The 6,088-nt window shown below is 51.0% G+C and overlaps 1 pseudogene; it reads right to left on the bottom strand.

Moving 5' to 3' along the window:
- Positions 1-3,630: 3,630 nt before the first annotated feature.
- Positions 3,631-5,249, bottom strand: LOC138930445 (transcriptional adapter 2-beta pseudogene; annotated as a pseudogene).
- Between the last annotated feature and the right edge of the window lie 839 nt (positions 5,250-6,088).

The raw sequence follows: 6,088 nt of genomic DNA, 5'->3' as shown, positions 1-6,088 counted from the left end.
AGATAATCACGATGGTGTGATCACTCACCTAGAGCCAGACATGCGCCTTAGAAAGCATCACTATGAACAAAGCTAGTGGAGCTAGTGGAGGTGATGGAATTCCAGTGGAGCTATTTCAAATCCTGGAAGATGATGCTGTGAAAGTGCTGCACTCAATATGCCAGCAAATTTGGAAAACTCAGCAGTGCCCACAGGATTGGAAAAGCTCAGTTTTCATTCCAATCCCAAAGAAAGGCAATGCCAAAGAATGCTCAAACTTCTGCACAATTGTACTCATCTTACACACTAGTAAAGTAATGCTCAAAATTCTCAAGCCAGGCTTCAGCAATACATGAACCGTGAACTTCCAGATGTTCAAGCTGGTTTTAGAAAAAGCAGAGGAACCAGAGATCAAATTGCCAACATCCGCTGGATCATCAAAAAAGCAAGAGAGTTCCAGAAAAACATCTATTTCTGCTTTATTGACTAGCCAAAGCTTTTGACTGTGTGGGTCACAATAAACTGTGGAAAATTCTGAAAGAGATGGGAATACCAGACCACCTGACCTGCTTCTTGAGAAACCTATATGCAGGTCAGGAAGCAACAGTTAGAAATGGACATGGAACAACAGACTGGTTCCAAATAGGAAAAGGAGTACGTCAAGGCTGTATATTGTCACCCTGCTAATTTAACTTCTATGCAGAGTACATCATGAGAAACGCTGGGCTGGAAGAAGTACAAGCTGGAATCAAGACTGCCAGGAGAAATATCAATAACCTCAGATATGCAGATGACACCACCCTTATGGCAGAAAGTGAAGAAGAACTAAAGAGCTTCTTGATGAATGTGAAAGAGGAGAGTGAAAAAGTTGGCTTAAAGCTCAACATTCAGAAAACGAAGATCATGGCATCTGGTCCCATCACTTCATGGGAAATAGATGGGGAAACACTAGAAACAGTGTCAGACTTTATTTTTTGGACTCCAAAATCACTGCAGATGGTGATTGCAGCCACGAAGTTAAAAGACACTTACTCCTGGGAAGGAAAGTTATGACCAACCAAGATAGCATATTTAAAAGCAGAGACATTACTTTGCCAACTAAGGTTCGTCTATTCAAGGCTATGGTTTTTCCAGTGGTCATGTATGGATGTGAGAGTTGGACTGTGAAGAAAGCTGAGTGCCGAAGAATTGATGCTTTTGACCTGTGGTGTTGGAGAAGACTCTTGAGAGTCCCTTGGACTGCAAGGAGATCCAACCAGTCCATCCTAAAGGAGATCAGTCCTGGTGTTCATTCGAAGGACTGATGCTAAAGCTGAAACTCCAGTAGTTTGGCCACCTCATGCGAAGAGTTGACTCATTGGAAAAGACTCTGATGCTGGGAGGGACTGGGGCCAGGAGAAGGGGATGACAGAGAATGAGATGGCTGGATGGCATCACTGACTCGATGGACATGAGTTTGAGTGAACTCCGGGAGTTGGTGTTGGACAGGGAGGCCTGGCGTGCTGCAATTCATGGGGTTGCAAAGAGTCGGAAACGACTGAGCAATTGAACTGAATTGAACTGAACTGAATGGTAAAGAATCTGCCTGTCAATGCAGGGGATGCAGGAGACCTGGGTTCAATCCCTGGGCTGGGGAGACTCCTTGGAGGAAATGGCAACCCACTCCAATATTCTTGCCTGGAAAACCCCATTTAAAGAGAAGCCTGGCAGGCTACAGTCCATGGGGTTGTTAAGAGTTGAACATGACTGAGCACACACACTCTGAGAGCCTTTTAACCTTCAGTCTCAGTAGATAACTACTTTATTTATAACTTTATTTATAACTGCTTTATTAATAATACAAGATTCAGTCAGAAGCTGGCATCACAGAACCTGAATTTCACATACCCACATTCAAATTGCACATTCCTTTTGATGGGAAACTAGAGTGTGTGGCCTTTTCCAGCACATTGAAATTCATCCTCTTTTGGTTTACACCTGTAGTAAGTTAAATTACATTAAATCCTTGGATGATGGGTGTCATTGTGGATTCCTCATGTGGTGACAAACTGAAACATATAATACTAAGAGAAAGCTTTCTCCTAAGTAGTGTTCCTTAACCGAGAGACATGATGGTGTCCAAGACTGGCTCATTTGCTAGTGAAAAAGAGTTGTGAAACTTAACCATAACTGTGGCCCGTTCTTTCCTTTCCACACAGGCTTGTGCTGGCTGCCCATCACATCACAGTCTTCCTGATTCTCTTTGTTGGAGGGGCTGTGGGGAAGGCCTCAGTGAATTGTTTCATGGGTTCTTCTGCTGACTATTAGCATCTTAGGAAGCAGTCACAAGGCAGAGCATTCGAAAAGGGTATTTTTCCAGTTGGCAGCAGTCTCAAGAACTCGCACTCTTTTTTGTATTTTGTTTTTTTTTTTTTTTTTTTGGTTCTCAACCTGTTTAACGTGTAAAAGGGGAAAAAAGAGTCGGTAGGCAGAGTTTCAGTCTGAATACTTTCTCAGGATGCTGGCCATCCAGAGCATCATTCTGAACAGCTGATTATATTCTGTGACTTGAGAGAGTTTCAGTTTTGAAAAGACCTAATTCCATGGGATTATGGTGACTCATTTATCATTAAGAATTAAATATAGAAATTTAAAGGCTCTGAGCAAACAGCAGGGGATGGGGCTAATGCGACAGTAATAGCTGGAGTTGATGGGGCAAGAGGCAACCAATCATAAAATTACTTTTCCCTTGTAACAAAGGGTTCACACTTTTAACATAAATTGTACATTTATTATGGTGTTTAAAAACAGTCAAGCCTAAATAAATTCTTCCTACCATCGAGAAGAGACACACACATTGAAAACTTGCTTAAGCACAGAACTTCTTGTTTGACAGCTCTTGGCCAGGGCCACACACATTTTACAGGGAGCTTTTGTTTCTCAAGCTTAAAGTCTGGCAATCATTTATATAAAAATAAGACTTAAATTTAAAACCCCACCAAACTAAGAATCTGATATAGAAAATCGGTGACACCAGAGCGACTAAAGCCCGCAGTTCTCAGACTTCAGCACGCCCCAGTGACCTGTGAGGCCCCGCCCCACGCGTCCGAGGCCTGGGCGGGCCCAAGTCCCTGAAGGGCCAGCGGGTTCCCCTGGGACGCTGCGCTGCTGCTCCAGGAACCGCGGCTGAGAACCCCTGGAAGGACGTAGCACCGTCTCCGCCTCTGCTCGCTGCAGACCGTGTCCCCTCTAGCCGTCGTGGGGAAGCTCAGTTTGGCCAAACTGTTCAACACCAGATTCCTCCCAGCGAGTCTCTACATATGCCCGTCCCTGGCATCTTCTCCTGCCCGGCCTGGCGCCCTCCGCCTAAAGTGCCACCTGCCCGACACCGAGGGCAGCCGCGGTAGAGCTCAGGTCACGGCGGGTGAGGCAGGTGGCTGCGAGGGAAGGGCTCCTCTCCGCCCATCTCACGGTTCTGTACCACTGGGAAGCATCAACAAAAAAAGGCAATTTCCTGATCTCATCATCATATGCTCCACACTGAACACTTTAAGGCAAATCGTCATCTTAAAGTACTAGGTTTAGAGATTCAGTTAAAATATACACAGGTTTTGTCTTCCCCTTGATCAGACTGTTGCTATTGTTTCTTCAGAGGATCGTAAAAAGAACTGATACCGTAAAAAAAGAACTCCATTTATTTTTTTTAAAAAAGAGCAACAATGCGGGGGCGGGGGCGGAAAAGCGTTTCCTCTCCCCCTCCCGCCCAACCCGTTTCGTTTTGGCTCACAAAGCTTCCCCCCCCCCACCGCCCCCCGTCGCTGTCCGTGCGGCTCTTGGCGACCATCAAGCCATATATTCGTCTGTCCGTCTGACCGTCAGTACGTCCCAGGCGCTCTGGGCAGCGGGCTTCAGGAGGCGCCCCTGGATATCCACCCGCTCTCGGTGAGGAAGTTCAGGATCCTCTTCATGAGGACTTTGTCCAGGTAGCTGGGCAGGCGGCTCTTGGAGGGGATGCCCTGGCGCTTCTGCAGGTGGTCCTTGATGAAGATGGTCTTCACCGTCACGTAGCGCGCGGGGCTCAGGTTCAGCGAGCTGCACAGCACCTTCTCGCGGTCCGACAGGAGCTCGAAGCCCGGCAGGTGCTCGATGGCCGCGAACTCGCCGTCCCGGCCGTCCTCCCTGCCGCCCCGGCCGTCCTCCTTGCCGCCCCCCGCCGCCGCCGCCGCCGCCGCCACCGCCACCGCCACCGCCTTGTTCTCCTTGCGCTTCTCGCGCTTGTCCCGGGCCACCTCATACTCCGCCGACTCCTGCATCTTGCTGATGCCGTTGTTCCGGTAGCGCTGCAGCTCGCGGATCTTGGCGCGCAGCATCTTCTCCTTGTACATTGTCTCGAACAGGTCGTCGAACTCCTTGCACGACATGAGCTGGTAGAGCGGCCGCAGCTTCAGCCGCAGCTCCTTCTCCTCCTTGGTGACCTTGCGCCGCGCCGCCCGCTCCTTCTTCTTGTCCTTGCCTAGGAAGGCGGGTACCAGGTTGTAGTCCTTCGCGATGTTCTTGCGCCGCTGCCGCTCGCGGAGCTTGCGCACGTACATGTCCACGTGCGCGCGCTTTAGCTCAATCTCCAAGTCCTCGTCGTCATAGTTGACCGAGAGCCCGCTGATGAGCCTCTCGGCGTCCTGGTCATACTCAATGTCATAGTCGTCTCGCAGCGGCATGTAGCCCAGCTGCTGCTGCTCGGCCACCGAGATGTCTAGGGGAGGCAAAGGGGTGGTGAGGCTGGGAGAGAGGGGGCCCCCACTGGGGCAGGTGTGGTCGGTCACCCGGTTGGGGATGGTATCGGGGATGCAGGCCTTCCCTAGGTTTCCGTGGATGTACATGATTAGGTAATGCTCCTTCACTTCCTGGGGGGTCCGGGAAGCGCCGACGTGAGCTGCCATGTCCTCCCAGTTCCCAAAGCCGAACTGCTCAATGGCATCCAGCAGCAGCTGCTCCTCGCGGTAGGTCCAGCCGCCCTCGGCCTCGGGCCCCCAGAGCGTGAAGCGCCCGCCGTCCACCAGCTGGTAGCCGTGGTAGCGGCGGTGGTGGCCGATCTCGGCGCCAGCGGAGAAGCACTCGGGGCACAGCTCGATGTCCCGGCACTCGGTGCAGCGAAAGCGAAGCGGGCTCACCTCGGCCAGGCAGTACACGCAGTACTTCTTCCCGGGCTCCGCCATCTTCTGCCGCCGAGGCCCCGCCGTCCTGCGCTCCAGCTAAGCCGCCGCGTCTGCCCCGCCCCTAGCGCCAGCTGCAGCCGGCCTGCTGGGCGGCGCGCCCCGCCTCAGCGCGCAGGCGCCCTCCGCCTCAGCGCGCAGGCGCCCTCGGGCCAGCCCGGCCGCCGAGAACTCGCACTCGAGCAAGAGAAAGTGACACTACTCAGTATAGGTCAGATGTGACCTGGCTCCTCTGTGCTATTCCAGGTGTTGATCCCTAGGCTTGACTTGTCAGGTAGCCTTCTGAGGCATGTATTCGATGATTGTTTTCTCTCCGGTGGCAATGGTAATGTCTTCAATCTAAGTTATCTTTATCAAGCTCAATCGATGAATGCAGGGGTTATGGAAAATATTCTGTTTGGATGGTAAGGTACCTCTGGTCTGAATCAGACTTCTGTGCCACAAACGCCATGGGTAATGTAGGCTCTGGGGCAGAAGAGAGTCACCTGTTGTCAAAAGTCTGTGCCATTGTGCAGAGCAAGGCCATACTGTGAATCATGAGGTATCTGAGCTCTATGTGTGGGTATGTGGTTTGAACTTTCTGTGATCTCTTTCGGCACTCTTCCGCTGAGCACACTATGCACATTGGTTGGAGAAATGAGGTCAAGTTGGTCTTGTCAGTGAGCCGTCCTTAATTCTGGCCGTTTGTTTCCTTGGCGGCATGTGCTGATGAGCCTGGGTGACCAGGAAATGACTGAGTCATTTGTGAGGACTGGAGGATGAAGACCTTGTTTTCCTCTTGCTGGAGAGGGGTGCACCCCCAGGCTGTAGCTGTCTCTCCATTTGTGTATCTGCTAGAAAGCCTTTCTGCTTGGTGGTGGCTTCTCTTCCATTTGGGTCTTCCTGTTGGTGAGGATGACATTGCCTCAGGGGAACCCACT

Source organism: Ovis canadensis, chromosome X (assembly GCF_042477335.2).
Source record: "Ovis canadensis isolate MfBH-ARS-UI-01 breed Bighorn chromosome X, ARS-UI_OviCan_v2, whole genome shotgun sequence".
Lineage (NCBI taxonomy): Eukaryota > Metazoa > Chordata > Mammalia > Artiodactyla > Bovidae > Ovis > Ovis canadensis.
This window is presented reverse-complemented; position numbering and strand designations above follow the sequence as displayed.